This window comes from Petromyzon marinus, chromosome 55 (genome assembly GCF_048934315.1).
Source record: "Petromyzon marinus isolate PM22_M1 ecotype Great Lakes invasive population chromosome 55, UKy_Petmar_22M1.pri1.0, whole genome shotgun sequence".
NCBI classification, from domain to species: Eukaryota; Metazoa; Chordata; class Hyperoartia; order Petromyzontiformes; family Petromyzontidae; genus Petromyzon; species Petromyzon marinus.
Genome location: NC_133721.1, coordinates 8482557 through 8508124, shown reverse-complemented (window position 1 = coordinate 8508124; position 25568 = coordinate 8482557).

Sequence of the window (25568 nt, the reverse complement as noted above, 5' to 3'; positions counted from 1 at the left end):
TTCAGTGATGGTAGAGGTTTTTTTCTGTCTAATATGTAATAATTCCCAGTAATTTGCTTACCCCAGCGATGCAAATGGTGCTATGGGGTGCGATGACTCTCACGGCAGCGAGTTGTTAACAACCTCGCTAAGTATACAGGACGTCGTCGGTTAGATTCCGACGCTGATGCCTGAATATTTGGAGTTTGCGTGTTCTTCCCGTAGTTGCGTGGACTTTTTCTCCGGGTCATCTGGCGTTTCCCTCCACATTTGGGATAAACATGTGTTTATAGTATTTGGCTGCTATTGATATTTACATGAAAAGCCACCTCGTTGAGCTATCATGTGTGGCCATGTCGCTTCTGAAAAAGAGCTTCGTAGCCGAATGGGCCTTACCTGGTAAAAGAAAAGAAAAAAAAGTTGTTTAGTTTAGTTTGAAGCAGTTAACATGTTTAGGGGCCGTCCATACATGACGTCACGCGATTTTTGACGATTTTTGACCCCCCCCTCCCCCCATCGTCACTCGGCGTCACAAAAAGTTAGACCCCCCTCAAATATGACGTAACAAAGCTCTGCCCCTCCCGCCCAAAAAATAAAACATGCTTCAAATCGATATTCTTTGGTTCTATTGGGTAAAGTCACGTAGGTGACTTTACCCAATAGTAGGTGACTTTACCCAATAGAACTAAAGAGTATGGATCCTAGCAGTCACGAAAGCTTTAAATCTAGAAATGCTTCAAATCGCTTTAAACTATTGTCATTGTAATGTGCGTATTTGATGTGGCGCTGCACTCTGATGTTGTAGAAGAAAACATTTATCAAAAGTCTATTTAATTAAGTAGAACGTGATTTAAAGCTTTCGTGACTGCAGTGATTCATATTCGTTGTTCTTTCGGTAAAGTCACGTTGAAGGGAAACAATTAAATAATAAAAAATATATATAAAAAACAATAAAATTCTCACGACGTTTCGACTGCAACGCAACCTGATGATGACTGCTTGTGTTGCAGTCGAAACGTCGTGAGAATTTTATTGTTTTATATATATTATTATTGTATTGTTTCCCTTCAACGTGACTTTACCGAAAGAACCAAGAATATAAGTAGAACGTGTCGTCTATATTTATTTAAAGTTGCGCATTTGATGTGACGTCACATTTCTCAAACCCCTCGTCACACATCCTCACAAATGTCTGACCCCCCCCCCTCCCCAGGTGCGTGACGTCATTTGTGAACGGCCCCTTACCTTTAGTACGAAGAATAAATATCACATAAAGAATTCTCACAGGTGGTTGCGTGATATCGCCTTCCACGGGCTGTCCTCAATTCATAGGGTTATGCACTTTTCTAGCAATAGTTCCAAATATATAAAAGACAGAAAACAACAGACCACTCACTTGACTTGGTGTGCGTGCAAACAGACAGTTCGTGTTGCGTGTCAAGGCCTCTGATTGGTGCAGCGGTGTCAGAGAATTAAACTGATTGGAGGAGAAATTCAAACGTAAAAGGCGGGGAAGAGTGGGTTGACTGTCGGGAGAACGGTTGACGACCGTTGGAGAAGGAAGACGGGGATTGGCTGAGGGAAAAAGGGGTGAGCGAACCTTCGAGAAAGGGGGGCTCGAGGGATATTAAAGGGGATAAGACCAAGGGGAAGGGACGGTTGGAAAGAGGACGAAGATCGGGCATAAGAAGAGTGTGTTCCTGTCCAACAAAACAGGCTCTTAGAAAAGCAAAGAACGCGTGTTGCTCGCCGCCTCATTAAATGAGATTGACAGCACAATTGGGTGGACTTCTGCAAAACGTGTGAAAACAAAGGCAATATGAATTAGACTTCTGAATAAATGATCACGTGATGCACGACCCCAGAGTACTGGCCTCGTTATTCATTATACAAGGGTCACTATCCCTAAACCAAAGTGCTTATTTTAAATTAAACACTTTGTCGCCAAAGGGAGCGATAACAGAGACAAATCACGCATTTGAGTGGAATCTGCGGGGCCTTCCCGCACGCCTTTTTACTCGGGAGATATTTTACGAGCGATACAAGAGGCGCCTTCCCCCAGCCACACAAGGAGATGATGCCGGAGCATGGCGTACGGTGCCATTGGCTTGAACGCTGAATTTAATTTCCAAGTTTGGGGGAGGGGGAAATCCCTCCTTTGATCCCCGTTGACTGGTTTTCTCGAGATTGAGCGCCTGGTAGCTAAAAAAGTTTAGTTTGGTTTTTGTTTACATAGGGTCATTTCTTACGCGAGTTGTCGTGATCTTCCCCCTAAAGACACGCAAATAGATCGAAAGCCGTCACACGTTCAACCTTAGTTGGAGAGCATAAAACACGCAACATTTGATTGTTGTCACTATTTGTAGCAGATCATACTTACAATTCTGCTTACGACTCATCAAGTATATATCTCTCAAGCTGTGGTGGCATCAACAGCCTCAGGCGGTGATAATCTCTTGACCTTGACTATACTTTTTGCACATCTCAAACACAGCATTGTATTTCACTTCAAGTTTGTCCAACGATTAATCTTTCTGGGGGCCATTGCACAGGAATACGTGTCCATTCTAGGGCGGTGTTATTGACAAATGTGGCGAGTATTTTTTATGTGTACCCACGCACCACTGCCAATGCAGCCCCCTTGATATTTAAGTCGACTCGCTCAATCTACTTTTGTGCAATACGCAATGCTGTGCAGAAATTCACTGCAATAAGTGAATAGTATGGATTTATATTTCTTTATTATCATCATCAGCCATGACCAATCCACTGATGGATGGAAGCCTCCCCAGGACACAGTCATTTTGTATGATCCTGCGATGTAATAATCCAGCTAGAACCAACACATTCGTTGATTTTACTTTTATTTGTGATAGTCATGTAAAACTTACGACTGAATTATAATGTACATTATTCAATTAAACATATGTTATCAAAGCTAAACAAACCACTCAACTTTGGATCAAGAACAGATATGATTAATGATGACTGCTAAATAAAGGGTGTACTTTAATATCGGGCAATTTAACAGGCAGTCATAAAAAAATGGCTAAATAAATGTACAGCCCCTTTGTCAATCCACTGTTATAGGAGTGCCTTCTCAAGGGATGTGTCTTTGTTTGACCATACTTCACCACGCCGATCAGTGTGAGTTTGTGAAGGCAGGGCAGGGCCAGGACTGGATCAGATATAATAATTAAAGTTCATATAGCGTCATTATTGCAATTGCATCCAACAACGCTGCACATCAATTAGCGAGTCCCTTACACATACAGTATTCTACAAAAACAAAACCCCACTACTAGCAAATAAAAAAAACTAAGAAATGAAGACGTAGATGACGAGAGAAAAAAAATGTGGATATCACTCACCGCTGATGTTAACCGTGACCCACAGTTTAAATGTAGTGGCCCGAGTTCGGAGGGCAGTCCATCAACCCCGGCACCACAGCACCGACCCCCAAAAGAGAAAATCAAGGCACGAGATATTAAATTACATCACTGCATAGCACACTGTATTAGTGTCACAGGAGGCAGACAATTATGATATGTAATGTGTCGCAAGAGTTATACTTGAGAATGAAAGCAACCTTGCAATTAAGAGTCATGCTGACGAAGCTCAATTATGGCTTTTTTTTTCAAATGTGAAGCCCAATATTACACCGTTATCAAATGTCATTTGTTTAATTTGATACGGAGTTGATTTCCACGTGCGGAAAAATGACGTCTCCCTTTTATGTAATCGTGACTTAGACTTACCTTTGATCTCAGATTTATGGTGAGATGGCATTAAAGTGCTCGAGTTTTCGTACTCATCGTTATGCCTGTAAATGACTATATCTTCTCAAGACACGTACAATATATGCGTATATATCACTGTCTACGCGATGTGCATCTCACACGATTTTCGTTATGGCGTCTTGAGAAGCATTATAATCTATACACGAGAGCATAGACATCGAATGTAGCGTACAACAATTAAGCGTGAACGTTACGTTCAACATCGCACAATATAAATACATGTCACCAACCCGTGAGATTCTCACTCCTTAAGTCAAAATTTTTTACCACGAAAAAAAATGCGTGCCAAATGTTTTGTTTAACCTTTCCTCTTGCTCTTCCCGCATGTTCCAAAAACCGGAGACATTTTTATCCCAACGGACGCTTAGCTGCAACCCGTTCGGCTCAGACGCAAGCATTTTTCAGTTTGCAGTTTTGTTCTACGGTAAATCTAAACTTTGTTTTCTGACACACATCTCGTGTGAATTACATTATCCACGCCTTTTGCATGGTTGTATTGCAATGTCGCAAAAATACATTCGTCTCTGCACGACGGTAATAGGGTGTTGTCAAGCGTGTATCATGAACATGCTTATTTATATACGCTTATATTTTTTTATTCCTTTGTATGCGACGCAGCCACGCTCGCTCTATCTCTTTTTCTCTCATGCACACACGCACCCTGTGTGTGTGTGTGTGTGACAGACCGAGAGAATGAAATTCTGAAAATGTAGAGACTTTCGAGTTGAATGCCCAGCGCTGCACATTATATTATCCTACTGGTAGTGCTACGGCCTCAAAATGTTTAAACTCAAGATTCAGGTGTGCGCGAAGATATATGCTGCATGGTGATTCCTTTGAACTACCGCATGAAGAAGTTCGCCGGAGTATAACATAAATAATGATAATAATTTACAGACCTTTGTCAATCCACTGTTGTATATAGCTTGAGCTTCTTTCGCGCCGCATGCAGCCAACCGTACTCATCGGAGGTGAGGGGGAAGGACACCTGACTGAACACAAAAAGTAGTTATTAAAAACAATCACCTTTCAATCTAGATTTAAAAGTGGCATAGCTCCTCCAATGGATTCAATAAATTGGATGGAAGAGTGCGCCAGACGACTGCAAAAGCGCATCTGATAAGCGCACGGTGCAGTGACTGCTGGACGAAGGTCGCCCCATGCCGTGTCAATCACGGCGATCGCTTGACCCCACCTCTTACGGCGCTGGTAAGTGACGGTTGATGAAGTGGGTCCGAAGAGGAGGAGGATCAGCTTCGACATCGCTCGCCGGCTGGCGATGCACCCACCACCAAAGTCGGGAATCGAGCGCAGGTCAGCGAGCTCATCGCGCATTGCCTCAGGCGCCGTGCCGCCACTTCAACGGCCACGTGCAGGCAGGCAGGCAGACAGGCAGGCAGGCATTGTTGAATGGATGACCACCATGCATAACAGGTGTTAATGTCTGTGTGGCTATGTTGCAGGCAGCAAGAGGTCAGTGAGGCAAAATCCATTGTTTGAGTGTACTTCTATGCTCCCGCAGCTATGCTCCATGGATTCAGCCACCCTCACAAACCACACAACGAAGCATTGGTCAAACAACCCCCATGGGCCACGTGGTGTGCTTGCGAGGCCCTTAACCAGCAGTGGATTGACAACAGGGATGTAAATGTATACATATGTAAAGAAGCTCATTGGAGACGTCCATAAAAAAACGAAGGTAAGTCTTTATTTGCGTATTGGTAAGTCTTTATTTGCATGTTCGCAGCTGGACACCACCGCCGTGGCCACCACCTCTGCTGGCCGCCACCGACCTTGGCCACCACCGCTGTGCCCACCACCACCACCGCCGGGCCCACCACCACCACCACTGCTGCACACCACCACCACCGCTGCTGGCCACCACCACCGTGGCCGCCACCACCGCTGCTGGAAACCCATATCTGTTGTCTTCGTCCCAGGCAAGCGCCTCGACTGGTGGCCTCGCTCACCTTTTATCTCTTTCTCTCCCCACCCTTTATTAGACCGTGCTCTCCTCTCCGCATGTCAGACATTCGGCAACCTGCTCTTAATTATGACAACCCGTTCTATTTCTCATGTGGCCACCTGTGTTCTTAATTATTGCAACCTATTTTATACGTCTTTAACCTTTCTCTATTTAGTCCCCGCCACTTATATGGTTGTAAACAAACCATGCGAGGTTTTTTTTGGGTCATATCGCGTGAATGTAAATGTGCCGTCAAACCCACCACCACCCGACACAGCCAATTAGTAAAGTTTGTCACGTGAACAAAAAAATGCCAATTCGTTACAAGTTCAGCGCACCAGTGTGTTGGAGAGTAAACCCACAACATTTACAATTCGAGTACGACGTTTCGCCAGTAATTACAACCAGGCGACAGCCAGAGTTGTGGAGACCTCCTGTGTTGGTTTTAAATTTCGGTTCATGTGCAATCATCAACGTTTCTCTATTTATTCTCTATCAGCTGCTACATGTCAAAAATCGCAGCTCCTATATAAAACTCAACACATTCTTCAATAACACTGCCTTAAAAAAGATAATTAAATAACAGATGACGTTTCGGGCAATGGCCCTTCTGAGAACTGCACAGCTTCCAATATAGATCTACGCGTGAGTTCGCCTCCTGTGGACAGTGGTAAAAATTTATATGACAGTTTATTTTTTAGCACTCTGGCAAGTACACAAAGTACAGTAGTATGAGTCACAATTTAATCTTGTAGGCCAGCCAACAGCCATAAGTGTGCAGTGAGGCAGTGGCAATTCATATTTTGACAGTTTAGTACAGGCTGTTCAATGGCGTGATGTTAACTACCTCGCCTGGTATGCAGGAGATTGTGGTTCGATCCCGACACTCACAATTGTATATTTCGAGTTTAAATTATCTCCGCATGGTCACGTGGATTTGTTTTCCGAGTCCTCAGGTTTTTACCTACACATTTAGAATCAACATGCGTTTAGAGTAATTGGCTGCTGTACATTTCCACACGATACGCCACTTAATTGGGCTATCATTTGTGGCCAGGTCGCTTCTGAAAAACAACGCCGCAGCTCATGGGGCCTTACCTGACATGGTGTTAGGCGACATTCCTCCATCGGTAAATTGAGAATGGCTGGAAATGCAATTATTTTAGCTTATTCTACTGTAGGTGTGTGATTTTTCAATTTCAAACATATGTACCACAACACAAGCAGAAACGTGATGATAATGTTTGGATGAGATTTATTAACCTGAGTTTTGCCTCTCAGAGCAAAGCGCAGCGACCACATAGCAACACGGCATCACCGCCCGCATTCGTCCAATCTTGTGTGAAAATTCCCCCGACGTGCAAAGCTAAAGAAATGACTGCACGCAAAACCAACATGCTTCCCATTCCCCTCTGCGATGCGTTTTCGTTGCCAGTCCAATGTTATCCGCAGCTGACTCCGTTTCATTTCTTCCACCCGCGCACTTATTGAACACCCGATAACGCACCCCCATCATCTGTCACACATGTTTTTGTATGTCTGCATACATCAGAGTACCCGCGGCAAGTAGCGTCTCTTCCCCTGCGGTGGGTGCAGTACGAGGGGACACTTAACCCGGGCTTGAGACTGCACTGCAAACCTTGGGCATGATTGCGGAAGACATCTCTTGCAGGGCGAGAGATTGCGAGAGACGGCTGAATAGGGGGAGAGGGGAGGGAAACGGATTCTTGAGAAAGCACAATGAACTGCCTGTCAGGGTCAGGGATGCATGTTATACACAAGCAACACGGGGCCTTACATCCTATTGATTCAGCGTGCGTCAAGCAGTGCCGTGCAGGCATTTTGATTTCGCGTGGAATAAAGGTAGCGGGAGTGCCATTTCCTAACGTGTTCTGCACGGCTGTGAAGGAGGCGTTGAACATAAAGCACTTTAATGTGGGTTACCCACGCGTGTACGTAATACGTAATGCGACTCGAATGCGAGAAACGTAAATTGGACGAAGCAACAATCAGGCAGCTTCAATGAGAATTAATTTCGATGCGTTCGGATGCTTTGTAACGTACGGTGAAGGCATCTCGCTGGAATCACCCAAAATCATCGGGTGAGCTTCACCCACTGGCCAGCCCCCTTTCCTTACTCCTTCACTCCTGCGAATATCAATTTGCGAAATTCAATTCGCAAAGGCGTGCATGCATATTAGATGCATGCCACACGCACACAAAGCGTACCCACGCACACATGCACAGCGTTACGCGCCTCAGCCCAACACAATTCACACCAGTGATAAATCCTTAAACTTACACGCGCGCACACTGCACGGCATCATATTTACAAGCTGCACGTGGCCAGGGGATTTCATGAATCCGACATTAAATAATTTGCTCCGTGCGAAAGCGCGGGCATAAACACAGCCAGAATAATAAGTATAGAAAAATGCGTTAAAATATTAATACTACTGCGTTGAAAACATGTTTTGTAATAGAATGTGAATAATTGGTTTGATTCTACACCTCATGATATGAACTGTCATCGTCAACACCAACAGCCATGATTGATCCACCGCTGAATGAAAGCATCCCAATGTCAGTGCCATCCGTCACGATCTTGCGAGCTAATCACATGACTTCATATCCCCGATTGCCATCCATCACCAGTCGTCACAGCATATTGGTGATCATCCCTTGCGAGGGATCTGTCCTGCCCAAGTCGACCTTTCTTCACGATCAAAATCACGTCTCTGGATTTGCACTTGTTCACAGATTGATGGAGTCGTGTCACTGCCTCTCGGTGTAATTACAAACACGCACCTCGCTCTCCACGATTCTTTGCACGCTCATCAGTGTTTGTTCCATTTCCTTTGTCAGTTTCCGTGTTTCTGCTCCGTACAGTTCGAGCAGGCTATAACAGACTGACTTGTTATTTTTTCCTCATTAGCCAAATTGCTTATGTGGCCATTTATAATTAATCTGATTACATTTTCCAAAAAAGCTATCCAACATGACGTTGATTACCTATTTGTTTTATAATTTTGATCTCTTTCCACCTTCAACAATTTACAATGGTACTGCCTAATTATTCTGCGGTGTTTTCTTCAGTCGCGTCCCTTCAACAAAATTTCTTGTCCTTCCGCCTCACTTCATGTTCTTTAAATTGCTCGGTTATTTCCTGTAGTTTATGTCAATTTGTTGTCATGATATACGTAGGCTTTCGCGACCAATATTATTCATAATTGGGTTCGATCGCGTAAGTTCAAATACGTTGTAACCCATATTCTCAAGTTCTTTCGGTAAAGTCACGTAGAAGGGAAACAATAAAATAATAAAAAAACAATAAAATTATGACGACGTTTCGACTGCAACACAAGCAATCATCATCAGGTGTGAAAACCACAGCAAGAAGATTTAACCCTCCACCACCCGACATAGCCTGAAAGGTTTGTCACATAAACAAAACGCGCCAATTAGTTTACTACTTCAGCCCACCGGTGTGTTGGAGAGTAAATCCACAACATTGAAATTTGTTGTTATGATTGTCATGTCATCAGCATATCTGAGATGTTAATTCTTAATTTAAATTGCATGACTTCATTTCGCCAATAGAATTGTGTCAATTATCTGCTGTCACCAAAAAAACAGCCTAGTTAAGAGCATAATGCCTCCTACATTTAGTTTTTGTTGTTAATTCATGCATGTTGTTAGGCATGCATGCGTGTATGTACGTATGTTGAACTTTTTTCGCACTGTACGTAGCCAACCATGCGAATCGGAGGTGCGGGGGAAGGACAACAAACTGATGACATGAAGCAGTTCTTATGCAATGAGCTTTCAATCTAGATTTAAAAGTGCGCAGCTCCAGTGGCTTTGTGAAAGTGCGCGACACAGTGACCGTCCTTGTTCGATGGTTAGCCAAAAGCCCCTGCGAGCATGATCGGAGTTTATTCTCCTTGACGAGAGACTGGATGTGGGCATTGACTGGATGTGGGCAGCTGTTGGTAAAACATACCCATCACAATGCACGAGGACATGCAATTGTGTTCCGACTTTTGTACAACAAAAGTATGAACAATATGGAACGGCAGCCAATAGAGAAAGCTCATAGCACTTCATGCCTTTGCTGCTACATCGTGGCACGATGTCAATACGAGAGGAGTTTTACGAGAGGAGTTTTACGTGAGCCACCCTCAGTCAGGCTCCACACGCGCCGAGGTCGGAATTACTTCTGTGGGGAGGGAGGGAGGGGGGTGGGGGGCTTTAGGGAGACCCAGCTCGGGGCCTCGAATTTTGGGGATAAACAACAACAACAAACAAATAAATAAATTGCGGGTGCTTTATCAGCGTTCAAAAGGCAATCCTCCAGCATTACGATGAATCCTGTGGGTAATTTTGTACCGCGAGGCGTAGCATGGAAGCATCACGCAAGGGCGGTCACTGCATTGCGCACGCTTTCAGATGCGCATCTCCGGCCGTCTGGAACGCTCTTCCTTCTGATATTAGGAAGCCGCTGAAAAGCTATGCACTTTCAAATCTAGATTGAAAACTCCTTACTTTTAGAACAGCTTTTTTGTGTTGAGTTTGTTGTCCTTGCCCCGCACCTACGATTAGCACGGTTGGCTACGTACGGTGCGAAAGAAGTTCAACATACACGTGTAGCCAGTTCGCCCTGTCGACTCTCGGCTAAATAGACAACAATAACAACAATGGCAATTATAAACTTCGGAGACGATGAGTAGAGACTCTACGTTGTGGCCTGTCCTCCGGAGAAGTGGGCGACTCGACAGCAGCTGTACAGCAGGGGTTCGTGAAAAGGCTAAACTTTAACTTCAAGAGGCCTCTCCAGAAGGGCAAAATTGAGTATCTGAATAGCGATCAAAAACACCTTCCACGTCACAACACCACAACTCAATTCCTCTGTTAATGGGATTGAGCGCCAGCGTTAATATTCATGAGCCAATTATTATACGTATTTTATACATTGAAGTCAACTTTAATATCAAAGGCCTTCTTGCGTGTATCTTCATTACCACCAACAACTCTATCAACAGTAAATTTACATTACCGAGATCCTGTCAGTCGATTGAGGTTCAAGTAATACCAATTGTACATGGGGTTCATCGCAGGTAAGCCTACAATATAGAGTCATACAAATCACGTGTACATTGTATTGGCACCGTTTTTATAGTGCAAGCAAGGCTATCGCGAAGGCGCGATGTTTCAGATACCGGTTTGCTGTAGTTTCACGGTATGGGTGCGATCTTGTCTCGTCTAATGCCAATTGAGTACATCTTCAAATGTGGCAGCTTCAGACCACGTACGCTGGCACACAATGTCCAATGCGCATTCATACCACCAGTTAGGTGCTGAAATTATAACGTCTCGATCAACGTTAAATCTTCTTTAGCTTTTACACTGCACGTGTCACATTTTAAGGAACCGATAGCCGAGGCAAACAACAGTGGACGGTTTGCCGCGGGGGCCATGGGTGGTGGAAAAGCGAGGAATGGAATGCGGCTGGCGGGGAACGGATTTAATTCAAAGGGGGGCTGCGGGGGCCGGAGTGAGAGGAGCGCAGAAAAAAACTATAACAGCTCTTTGCACAATCATCGACAACGCTGCCTTAAAGGGAAATGCACTTACTCATTGTTTTTTTTTCGGTAAAGTCACGTATGTAGAAATACAATACAATTATATTAAAACAAAACGATCACGACGTTTTCGATCACAACACAAGCGATCTTCATCAGGTGTCAAGAACAAATCATGGAGGTAAATCTAACAAGACGATGAGAGACGAGAATTCAACAAGCCTAAGAAACATTATGTGAAGCACAACCAGTCAGGCCAACAACACAGTTGGACACTTCCTGGCGGACCACGAATTTCAGAAGAGTGTTAAATTTCGTGTTCAACCTCTGGATTGCACTTACCAGCATAGAGTGAACAAATACGAGGTACAAACTCAGCAGAAATACATATACAGGCCCACCAAGAGGCAAGGAGGGAGGACAGACGGACAGAGAAGCAAGGAGAGAGAGAGAGGGGGCCGGAGGAAATAGGAAATAAAGTTGGGGGGGGAGGGGGCCGGAGAGAGAGGGTGCGGAGGATGAACTCTTGAGGGTACGGCAGCTGAAATAAGCACATCCTGCACATCAACAGAAGCGGGGGGGGGGGGAGGAGCAAGCTTGGGGTGCACATTTAGGACAGAATTGCAAAGGTAACTTCCCCGTAGAAGTTACCGTGCAATGGCCCTTCTCCGTAGCGCGTGTGAGCACACAGGTTGTGTGTTTGCAGCAGCGGTGGAGTCCCCGTCGAAGTTAATCCAACAGGGTTTGGGGAGGCACCGGTTGCATGGAAGTCAGCTGGGTCAGCATCATCGCTTTCTATTGTGAACAAATAAAAGGCGTTTGCTGTTGTCGCGTCCACGAAAGGGATTGACTCCGTAAACGTACAGGTGCCTCCAATCGGACCCGGGGGGGGAGGGGGGGGTGATGAAATAATAACAAACCTTACCTGCTTGGTGGGAGAGGGCACTCATTACCCGCGTGTGTGTGTGCCTGGGGAATTGGCTCGGCTCCTACTTCGTGTCGAAGACAAGATGAAGGCAACAAGCTGTGGCTGCATATTGTGGCGACTGATGATGATGCTGCTGCTGCTTCTGCTGTTTCTGCTGCTGTTACTTCTGATGCCATTTCTGCTGCTGATGGCTAAGTGTTACGTGTGTTGAACTTATTTCGCACCATACGCAGGCCAACCGCGCCAATCAGCGGCGCTATAATGATCAGTTTCAAACAACACTCGAAAATGTGTAGAAATCGCACACCATTTGTGCATTTACAGCAAACGATGATAATTTACTGAAGAAGTGCATTGTGGTCCTCTTGACTTGGGCCACCATCAACACATTTGAGCAGCAGCGATAGAGTGATAGACGACTGTGGACGGGTTTCATCTTGACACGGACTCATCAGCACAAGTATAGTGATCGATGCTCACTTCCACACCAAGGGGCACATTACCTTGACTAATACCAACAATAATTACGTCTGTAAACTGACGAGAAAAATCCACGATCAAAGTGCATGCCCGGACAAAAGCGAAAGTAAAAAAAACAGACGCCAAAACATGTTGAAAATTCACACAGGCTTTGCGCCGAAGCAAACTAAATATTTTATGAATATTACAATGATGATGGTGATGATGCCATTGCAAACTTCTGAGTTATACATAAAGCGTACACAAGGAACCCTGTTTTGGGGTTTACCTAGGAGCGCCAGAAAAACCCTTTACAACGAGCCCCTCACACTACCGTACGATCTGCGCTCGGTAAGGATGTGATGAGCCATACTTTCTGAGAGTCTCTGTTGCAAAGCAGCAGGGCTCGCTCATAATTGGTGGATACGTGTGATTTTTTTTTATTTCTCTGCATGGAAGAGAGTCGGCCAGTTGCTTTTCATGAATATTTCATTCATCGTTTCAGACAGCTTTATTGTATTTTTTTTTGCTAGCAAGCCCTTTTTGGAATGCGGTATATTTGCATGTACTATATATATAAAACACACGTGCTGCTGTGGTGTAATGGTCAGCACGCTGGACTTGCAATCCAGAGGTCGCCGGTTTGATTTCGATCTCCTGGCACGGCGGTTGAAACAACGGGGAAAGTTCCTTAAATCGCCCCCACCGTGCCACCTGTCCACTCAGCAGGATAGATGGGTTCACCAGAGTCCGTTGATCGGCAGGTCGCTTATGGTGGGGTAGAGAGAGTGACTGCTCCCACCGCTTTCAAGATATATGGCCAGTGTGGAAGAGTAGACCAAATATCCTCGAGTGGAGGGTCCTCTTCCGCTAGCAGTGGCGTGGTCCAGGAATTGCAGTGCTGCAGCTCTTACATGTACATAATAATGCGTGGTGAATTCACTTATAGAGAATTTCACGAAATGATTTATTTAGCAACTTTTTTTTCTGGTAAACTTTTAAGGTGCGCAGTATTTATAGATTTTATTTGAGCCCTGAAGGAATGTCATTTAGGTGATATATATATATCACCGTCGATGTCGTTGCCTCTTCCATGGCTGTATTTTTATTGCACAGAGCGGTGCTAAAGTCACATGTTACATAAATGCTGCATGCGAGTATGAGCTCACAGGGAACATTTATGGAAGAGCCACTGCCTATAATTTGCAAGCTGTGTACTTGACATTGGTTCTGAGTGGCCCGAAAATTGCCCCCTTCTCTTGTGAATGTCTCTGGGGAAGTCTGCAGATGACAAGCGGCCGACACAGAGGTCTACCCTTTCTGAAACTGTGGACAACGGCAGTCCCTATAAACCCATTCCTTCCTGGTAATTTCAACTGTGCATCTGGACTTAAAAATAAAATTAAATCCATTTTCATTGCCATTAGCAAAGTTTCTTAAACAAATGTCACTCTTTGACTTAAAACTTTCGTGACTGCAGTCATTCACATTCTTTGGTTCTTTCGGTAAAGTCACGTAGATATAATTAATAAAGAGGTGAATAAAAATAATGAAAACGAAAATGAAATAAAAAATAAAAACCACAACGTTTTGATCGCTTGTGTTGTGATCGAAACGTCGTGTTTTTTTAATTTTCGTTTTCAGTATTTTTATTCACTTCATTATTATTCATTTTTTTTATCTACGTGACTTTACCAAAAGAACCAAATAATACACGTGTCATACGTAGCGAATTCACACGGGTGAAGACTTTCCTATCATGGCTCCACGATATTCTACCTTTTTCAAAAGTTGCGTCTTTATTCCCCAATGATTTCCATCTGCTTTCATCTCATCCCACAGTCTGTTTGGTTGTATGCCTACCAAAGTAACGTATGCATGCATTTTTCGATTTAAAGCTTTCGTGACTGCAGGGATTCATATTCTCGGTTCTTTCGGTAAAGTCACGTATATGGGAAATAATAATAATAAAATAATAAAAAAGATTAAAAATAAAACGTATTTATTATGTTGTATTCCAATTATTTAATTATTTCCCTTCTACGTGACTTTACCGAAAGAACCAAGAATATGTATGCATGTATGTTGAAGTTTTTTTTTTGCACCATACGTAGCCAACCGTGCTTATCGAAGTAAGAGTTAAAGGCGCAGCCCCTTTAAATTCTCGCTCACGGCACTGGTGGCAGAAGGACCCCCACTAGTTGGTGCTCCCCAAGGGAGCTCCTCTAGAAGGTATTTGACCTTCTGTTCCATTTGGGACAGATGTCTAAAAAGAGATGGAATAACCCACATTTAACCCCCACCGCACGCGACCTGGTCGAGGATAAGGAAAACTAATCCGATAACGGCGTCCACCAAAGAGATGGACGTGCTGGATGGACGACCCCGACGACGATGATGTTCCAATGTGACCACGCATAGAAACCGCGCAGAGTTCATCAAGGTCACCGCTTTCCTAAAGGCCACGGGCGATTCAATCATTCGGCACGCCACATTGTTTATTCTCATCAAGCGCTATTGTTTTAATGAGTCTGCAGTGTATTATCGCATTCATATCTCGCTCGTGCGCGGTTATGATTCAGGATCCGTGCCTCTTCTCCCCACGCGAGCGTTTGATCGCCGCCACAGAGCTGTAAAGGCGCGAGCATGAATTGAGAATGAGAGGGAGCCACGGGTGTTGGGCAACCGATCCGCTGTCACCTAGCCATCGCACACTAACGCAATTTACGGTTTCAGCCTTTGCACACAAAGGCGGAAATCAAACCGGCATATGTAATATGTATTTTAAAAAAAAATATATATAAATGTTCGAACTATATTTGATGCTTTCGTGGCCGCAGGAATTACACTTTGGTTCTTTTGGTAAAGTCACGTAGAAAATAAAATCAAATAATAATAATAATAATAAAATACGACGTTTAGATTGCAACACAAGCAAACCATCATCAGGTAAGAATGAATGAGAAAAAAAAACAAACATATTAAGAGTTAGAAACACAATTGCGACACAACACAGAGAATGACAAACAGAAAGACAGCGCCACCGCGTCGAGGCCTTAAATAGAGAGGGGGGAGAGGTTGGAGCATAGAGAGAGGAGGGGGAGGTTGGGGCATAGAGAAAGGGGGAGAGGTTGGGGTATAGAGAGAGGGGGGAGAGGTTGGGGTATAGAGAGAGGGGGGAGAGGTTGGGGCATAGAGAGAGGGGGGGGGGAGGTTGGGGTATAGAGAGGGGGGGGGGAGGTTGGGGTATAGAGAGAGGGGGGGATTGGGCATAGAGAGAGGGGGGAGAGGTTGGGGCATAGAGAGAGGGGGAGAGGTTGGGGCATAGAGAGAGGGGGAGAGGTTGGGGTATAGAGAGAGGGGGGGGGGAGAGGTTGGGGCATAGAGAGAGGGGGGAGAGGTTGGGGTATAGAGAGAGGGGGGGGGGAGAGGTTGGGGCATAGAGAGAGGGGGGGGCGGGTGATTGGCACAGAGGACAATGAGAGAGTCGTGTGAAATTCCGGACCTTAGTGTCCAGAGGAGAGACAATGGACTATAAACAAACCAGCACGGCAATATTAAGAGCAAGAAAATCGGAAGTTTGAGAAAGCAAATTTAGTAAAGTTAGGAAGTGTAATGGAATGCAACACGGAGAGTCGGTTAACACACAATTAACGCACAAAGGTGGGAATTGTTACGTCTCTTAAATATATTTTTCATGCCACTGCTGGTGGAAAAGACTCAACTAGAGGAAACTCTAAAAATCCCCTCTTCACAGTTAAGCCTCCTGCTGGCCAGGACGACCTGGAAAAATGTGGCACTACCCCACACTTTACCCCACCACACACGGAGCTGCTGATCGACTGCCGGTGGGTTACCCATTTATACAGCTGGGTGGACATATTTAGATGCTGAGTCAACATATAGTAACGCCAACCTCTGCATTGCAAGTCTGGTTGTGCCAACAATTACACTGTGGCAGCATAACATATATATATACACTTAAGGCAGCGTACATGTAGGTGTTGGTAACATTCGTTTTCGATTAAGTGGCACATTTTTTAAATTCTTACCGTCATGTTGATCACGCATATTAGGATCGACATTCATTGCAACATGGCTACGTTGTAAAATTCAACCCATCTACTCATAAGTTGCTGCATGGTGGAACACGCTTGATCGTGGATGATAAAATATGCTTATAAAAAGTGTCAGAATAAAATCAGTCTGCTTATAAATGAGAAAGCAGTTTACAAAGTTTTGAGTTGCGCGACTTGTGTCAGACCTACCATCGTTAAAGAATCTGAAAGTGGTTTGAAACGTTTCATAACATTCAAGGTCACCATTATACTGGTAGGAGACGTAGTGGACTGAAGCCCAACCGGGATTAATTCACAGGAGGTAGGGGATTAATTGTGTATGTCTGTGGATGTCTGTACACGTGTTTCCGGACACCCGGATATATAACAAATGCGCTCCTAGTGGGCATTACTGGTAGGAGACGTAGTGTAATGGAAGCTCAACCGGGATTAATTCTCACAGGAGGCGGGGGATTGTGTATGTCTGTGGATGTCTGTCCACGTGTATCCGGACATTCGGATATAAAAAAAAATGGGAGGGGTGGGGCTGGGTGGAGAGGGGAGGGTAGGGAGGGGCTGGGTGGGGAGAGGCTGGGTGGGGAGGGGAAGGTGGGGAGGGGCTGGGTGGGGAGGGTGGTCTGGGTGGGGGGTGGGAGGGGTGGGGCTGGGTGGGGTGGGGCTGGGTGGGGAGGGGCTGGTCACCCCGTGGTGCCCTTATAAAACTCAACGTTTAACCTACTCACGCCGGCTTGTGCCCGCCCTCACAGTCGGGCATATTTGCGGAATACACCACGTGGTGGTGCCGCCGTTGACCCTGGCCACTGACCAAGCAACCAACGTTCCTACCAGCCCGCTCCGCAGGAATGTGTTATGCCCCACAGACAAATATCACTCACAGCCTCTACACACTTTAAAGTTTCAGGGATGGTGACTGATATCTGGAAGCGCTCAAACGGCCGCCTTAGACTATGCTTCACTGTAATTCAATGCGGTGATTGCCAGGCAGTCGAGTTGCAGAAACGTCACATGGCAGAAGGCCACTCTACCACCGTTCTTGACAATATTGAGAAGCGCCAGAATGTATCGCTGCCATTCACGGACGGCATAACTGTCCATTTTAGAGTGCATCGGAATAGCCTTTTGTAGGACAACTTCCATGCAGACGAATGGCTCAATGTATTTTCCCTGACTCAATTTGCAGGTTTGTAAGATGGCACAAACAAAACAGAAAAAGTATCTATGCTCAAAGCCATGTACACTTTGATTTGACCCTCCTCCAGAATCCAGACGGAGTAGCAGAAAGTAAAAAAAAAGTAATCACTCCAAATTCGTGACCATAAAATTTGGCCCACGATTCTCTCGGGCAGAAATTGGTGGGGAGCATTTTGCACCAGAATTGGCAGCCAATCAGCAACCAGGATAGTGCTGAGGGGCAAGTGGAGTCAAGCATCACAATTAGGGTTGGCCAGATATGGTGATACAATGGTGTGGTAGTAATAATAATGTTTGTAAGGTGCACAGTTTTATTTTACTCTCAGAGAAAACTATTCAGACGCACTCGAAGCCACAGACGAGTGGGCGAGGCAGCCAAAATTGGCACCAGCAATTGCCCAAGCTCTGTGGTTCTATATTGGGATGTTTTGGCCAACTCCATTAATGAGGAGGAAACTTGACTAGCTGGATGAAGCCCACGCGTACAAGGGGACGATAACGCTGAATCGCATATCGATGGAATATAACCCACTTGCTGTACTAAAATCATACCCTGGCTATAAGCCGGGAGATGGTGACTTCGATGCCCATGGTTAAGGAGAGAGTTTAATAAATTTGCCTGAACCACCAACCCTTGCCTCCAGTGCTGTAACACAGGCATTCAGCACCAGCACCCAGCTATATAATACGATTTAAGGTCCTGAATGAAAGTATTGTCCGTATTTCAAATTGTCAGTCACGAAAACTTCAAATCTAAATTATCATTTTATTGTGAATCTTGTTTTGTCATTTTATTTTGCTCGAAAACATTCTTCATCTCGAACAAAATGGACGTGAAATAACAAACTCAATAAACAGTTGACACCTTAAGAAGGCGTACAACTCTAGATATGTGTCACTGACACACTTGATGTTGAAGTGAATCTCAATGCCAAAGTCACCGCGACATAGGATTTCAGTCTGCGCAGTGACTCCTCGCTTATATATTCGTCATCCACTTTGTCCATTGAGCCACGGGCACCTCAAGGAATTCGCTTGTCACTGTACACTGCTATCATCGACATGGTGTAAACACTCACTGAACAACAACAACAACAAAAACACACCCACAATAGTGTTGTTTTCGTTCCCGAAATTGCATATAGGCATTCAACTTGATGTGGTACCTTTTATTCTCGAGACATTACCAGGGGGGATTTGTCTACCCCCTTGGTTGCATCGGAACAGGTAATGAAATTCCACATTTCTCCTACTAATTGATTGCTGTTTGTATAGTTTTGTTTCCCTTTTGTCCATAAGTTGCCTGGAAGATCCATTGGGTTGCAATTGGCTCGTTAGGAACGAGCTTTGTCTCTTCTTTAATGAGCTGTGAGGTGGCCAGGCAATACAGTATATTTTGTCATGCAGGGATTTAAGTTTTTACACACTTTTAAATATTGGTTGGATTCTTTTGATGTCCTTTCGATATTAATAATACATTTTAGAATTTTAGTCTTTTCCCCCAATTTATATCCAAAATGACACCATGCCATGAATACAAAGGTTCCATTTCGGATCGCTCGACAGAACAGTGAACAAAACACCCACAGACGTAGATATCACAGAGCTACATCTGAGATTTTTCCAGTGAACTCTGGTCCATACACCACTTTCTAACATAACCTGCCACAACAAGTAATGTTTACAGCATTACAGTATGTTTTTTTTTAATTCTCAAAGCCAGAATTTTAGCAAATTAAGTGCAGAACCCAATTTAATAGAATTAGATTGGACTTCATCCTCTAGTTCTGGCCGTTTAGCCTGCCTCTGATTATTTCCTGATTCTGCAGATGATACATTGGGATCTACGGATGAAATGAGTCTTACATATATAAATTACTGTTGTTATTTACACTCAAGAACCTAGTTTCATCACAGGCGCCTGAGTGCGATTCAAATCTGGGATCTCAGTTGGTGCCAGATCAGCACTCTGACCTCTGAGCTATCTGGCCACAAGTCGAATACTAATTCCTGGAATTGGTCAAACATCCTGACACAGGGCTCCTCTGAAAAGAAAAACACAGAGCCTTGAGATTTCAGTACAGTGATGGATTTCCTGATAAATAAAAAAAAACAAGGGCATTATCCATAACAATGATTTCCTCTTAAACATTTTCAGTAACAATACAAAAACAAATAAGCTCCTGACCAATTGTGGATTTGAGACCAACATGCATTGGCTGGTCCAGTGCATATGAATAATGCTCGCCCTCATCATATGTGCCTTATAGGAAAGGAGCCAAATGGTTCCTCTAATGGGCAGGATGATTTTTTTAGAATGTCCCCAAGGCCTTTGGCAGCCTTTTGCAGAAGACAAAAGGAATACATTACCAACTAAATACAATAGCCTGATTCTGCCTGCCTAATTAGACAAGGAATGCAATTATGTAATCGACCACACGTTTGCTTATACTTAATTTCTGTTATAACCTAAGCAATAACGTGATACACCTCTTCCACAACCTCACTGACCCAATTACAACTAATGAAGTTCACTATCACCCGTTCTCAATTCACCTTCGGATATAAGAACCCCTATGTTGATGCTTTCCTTTTATAGCCACTGCTCACCTTTTGCTTCGTTTTTGTTGCCAAAAATGACCGCATTTCCAAAACCACAGCAAGTAGTATACGACCCGATTAAAATAATATGAAGATATATGTTTTTCTTGAGGCTCATTTGCAATGCTCATCACAACCCCGATTAGCACGGTTGGCTATGTGCGGTGCGAAAGACGTCCAACGTCCATACATACAACATTGCTTAACGCTGACCTAGAGGACAAGAGGCCTCTGTGGACCTAGCGGGGCCAGACAAGCAAACTCCCGCATGGCAATTGCACTGTAAAATCTTGACTTAAATCTTTAGCGACTGTAGGAATTAATATTATTTGGGTATTTCGGTAAAGTCACGTAGATAGCTTCAAAGAAAATAACAAAAAATAACAAAAAAACTACGACGTTTCGATCGCAACACAAGCGTTCGTCATCATGATGTGCATGAAAGCTGTCACCCATAGGATGACGAACGCTTGCGTTGCGATCGAAACGTCGTAGTCTTTTGTTATTTTTTGTTATTTTATTTGAACCTATCTACGTGATTTTACCGAAAGACCCAAATAATATGAATTGCATTGTATTTTTAGGAGAGTTGTGTGCACCGTAGTGTCACTTTAGCACCACAACCCAGGACCCACCACGTGTCAAAGAGTAGCACAGGGATTATCCGTCCTCGCTCGGATTTTTTTTTCTTCTTCCAAGAGTTTGGAACGTTCAGAGAGGCTAATGGAGGCAGGAATTATAATAAAAAAAATTCCCATGGCCCCAACCGTGCTCAGAGTGCATCACCGTGTGCCTAACATAGCCTCACCGCAGTTGTAATAATGATGCTCTACATTAGCCGCTTTCCGCAAAAATAAATAAATAAACACCGCTTGCTATTTTAGTTCTCTGCAAAAACAACAAGCAGTGGTTATAGTTGCACTGCACCGTGACCCCGGCAAATCTGAGTTCAATCCCTGTGACAGGCAATGCTTTACAACTATGGGTGACAGCTTTAATGCACTAGCTCTGTTTAACACGTAGGCTTGTCTGATTGTCTGTAATGCGTGGGTGGGGGTAGGGGGGTCACGATAACTCATGACCCAACATGAGCAAAACCTTCGTATGAAGTTGTGTAGCTATCAGGAACTAGTTCAATTGAATGCTAGCCAAATTGATGAAAGGGTGGTGCTGAAGACGTGGAGATAATAAAAACAAAATGAACCACAGTGTTAAAAGGGTTCACTTTACCTATACCCCCTGGTTGTGTAGACGCACGTGCCACCCCTCCCGGTGATATCATCACCCGTGACGTCTTCTTGCGACGTCACGTGTCACGTGATGCTCGTAATTTTGCAGGATCGAAAGGTAATGCGCGCTACCCATCTTGAAGCCGTGTCTTCTCCGTCTGTCTTGGGGACTTCCGTCCTAGTGATCCCTTATCGCTCATTTTTTTTTATTGGTCTTTTCCACGCATTATATCCTTGACTCTACTCCCCCTTCCCATAGTGTGCCATGGGTAAGCCGGTTGTTATCAAACTATTCAATTGACTGTTGAGCATCCGAGTGCGGATGCGTATGCACGCATTTCACGAACGGGGCAATAAAGATGAAAATAATCACCATCCTGATGAAAACAAACAGAACGTATGAATAAACCAATAGATGATGCAGGACATCACTTTATTTTCAGCCGAGTTAATTTCGCGGGGTTTGCGAATCGTAAGAGCAAGTAAGCGGCTGCGACAGATGAAAGCATATTAAATAAATCTGAGCCGCTGCCCCGCCCGTAATTAAAGTTTAAGCTTCATGCTGCGAGCCACAAATTCAAACGGAATTAAAAAAAATGAACCCAAAAAAAAATCGCTGCAAGCACCCCTTGCAATAAAACACCGCATTGAAACCATATTTATCCCTCCCCCGCCACCAAATTCCCTCCCGAAACGCCAAGGACGCCGTTTCTGTTGGAGAGACACGCGTTTGGTGCCCGTTCGGGCGCGCGCAATTAACCTACGGGGAAAAAAAACAACAACAAACTACGACTCAAAAACCCCATCCACGGACGTCACGGACGAGTCAGCCTTCGATTGCACAGGTCCACTCAAGACTCTTCCGCCCAACTGGTCAGCTGTTACGAAGGCTCTCGTTTCTGCGCCGAAGAGTTGACGCGAAGATTCCCGACAACAAGACAGTTGGGCCACAGCAACAACAACAACAACAAAATGACGTGTGTTTTGTGCGTCTGGGGCCGTCCATAAATGACGCCACGCACTTGGGGGGGGTGGTGGTCAGACATTTGTGACGATGTGTGACGAGGGGGGGGGGCGGGTTGAGAAATGTGACGTCACATCATAATGCGCAACTTTAAATAAAGATAGACAACACGTTCTACTTAATTAAATAGACTTCTTTTTTTAAAATAAATGTTTTCTCCTACAACATCAGATTGCAGCGCCACATTAAATACGCACTACAATGACAATAGGTTGAAGCATTTTTTTTTGGGGGGGGGGGGTGGGGCAGAGCTTTGTGACGTCATATTTTAGGGGGGGCGGTCTGACTTTTTATGACGCCGTGTGACGACGGAGGGGGGAGGGTCAAAAATCGCGTGACGTCATTTATGGACGGCACCTCTGCAGTTACCAGCCCACGAATGCACGGGGGGGTGGTGGGCGGAGGGAGGGGGGATACAGGAACACTTTTGTGGCTGGTATTACGTGGCACCGATACGTCGCCGTGGTTGTCATGCTGAGCGCAGTGGACTTTCACAGGTCGACGGTCCAATTTGATCTCCCGTCGCGGCAGTTTAAACCACGTGGGAGAGCTTCTTAAATCACTCCGTCTCTGTCCACCCTGCAGTATGAATGAGCACGCCGCAAGTGAGCTGACCAGCAGGTCGCGTGTGGTGGGGTAAAAATACCACCACACGTGTCTACACCGATCTGCCCCATGGTATCTGATGGGCACACAGAGTGTGACAGTCAACTCTACTTTCAATCGTTGGCATCTTCGCTCAACAGCTCACGGTGACATGATTCTCCTGCACACACGGACAGCGAGATCTAGACCTCGCAAGCTTCGCCGTCAGTGGTCGATCGGCCTGGAACCCACCTACCCACTCACTCACCTACTCATGCACTCTCTCACCTACTCAGAGATCCATAGGCCTGGAGCTCACCTACCCACTCACTCACCTACTCATCCACTCTCTCACCTACTCAGAGGTCCATAGGCCTGGAACTCACCTACCCACTCACTCACCTACTCATCCACTCTCTCATCTACTCAGAGGTCCAAAGACCTGGAACCCACCTACCCACTCACTCACCTACCCATCCACTCTCTCACCTACTCAGAGATCCATAGGCCTGGAGCTCACCTACCCACTCACTCACCTACTCATCCACTCTCTCACCTACTCAGAGGTCCATAGGCCTGGAACTCACCTACCCACTCACTCACCTACTCATCCACTCTCTCACCTACTCAGAGGTCCACAGGCCTGGAACCCACCTACCCACTCACTCACCTATTCATCCACTTTCTCAGCTACTCAGAGATCCATAGACCTGGAGCTCACCTACCCGCTCACTCACCTACTCATCAACTCTCTCACCTACTCAGAGGTCCACAGGCCTGGAACTCACCTACCCACTCACTCACCCACCTACTAACCCACCTCCTCAGCAGTCAATCGGTCTGGAGTTCACCTATCCACTCACTCGCCTATTTACCAACGCACTTGCCTACTCAGTGGTCGATCGGCTTGGAACTCAACTATCCACTTACCCACCTACTCACCCACCCACTGACCTACTCAGCGGTCAATCTATCGGTCGGAAACTCAATGCTGCTGTACGATGTTTGAGACTCCTCACAGACATTTAACCAGTTTAGTAGAAAATGCATGATATAACTATTTAATAGAGCTTACAATGTGTGAATATTGCACGCTATTGATAACGGAGGTTATAAGAGTTGGCGTTAATATGTAAATGTACTTACTCTTCCAAGGCATCAGGCCAGTGTCAAAGAAGGCTTCTCTAGAACTTGCTCTAGTGGAGGTATTTGTGTCAGCAGTGGAGTGAGCAAGCACGTGCAGCGCTGCGCCTTTGCCCATTGACAGTTTTAGAAATCCCAGGTAGGGTCGACGTCGCACATCCATTTCTCCGCGGTTGATACAACGAGTACTGCTAGGTGAGCTCCGATTTACTGAGTAGTATAAGCACAAATGACAGGTATTCCAGTCTGGTACTTGTTTCTGACATGCAATGTTGACTTTACAGATTTGAAGCAGGAGTTGCCAATGGAGATGAACAGTTGCTCACATTATTTTCGGCCTAATAATTATTTTAACATCGCTACTGATTTCACACAATTCCTTTTTTCCTCCTCTGCCAATCTTCATGAACATTTAACGTCCCATTGATGGTATTTACAAGCATTGAAAATACATTCTGACTTAAAACTTTAGTGAATGCAGGAATTCATATTCTTGGTTCTTTCGGTAAAATCGCGTAGATAGAAAATGAAAATAAAATGTAACAAAAGATAAACGAAAAATAAATAAATAAATAAACCCGCGACGTTTCGATCACAACACAAGCTATCTACGTGACGTTATCGAAAGAACCAATAATATTGGAAATAATGTTCTGATTCTGATTTTGACTGTATCACCGCAAAGTGCAATGTCCATATGGAAAGGCACGCGAATGTCTCGCTTACGTTTACTATTTGGATGAAGTTACTTTAATGACAATTACCAGGAACAGCTTATAATTCAACGTAATAGTATTTTGGTGCAATGCAACGGAAAGCGTACAGAATCTAACGCGGGTTTTGGTTTGCCTTGCGGCATTGGAGTAAATGGTGATGAATTAAATGTTTTTAGGTTATGGTCTGAGGTTTTTTGCTAATTAGAAAAAGGTTTAATGAAATGCTGTGTAGGGGGAGACGAAGACTTAATAACGCCCTTGTTATTTGGTGTAAACGGCATGTCGT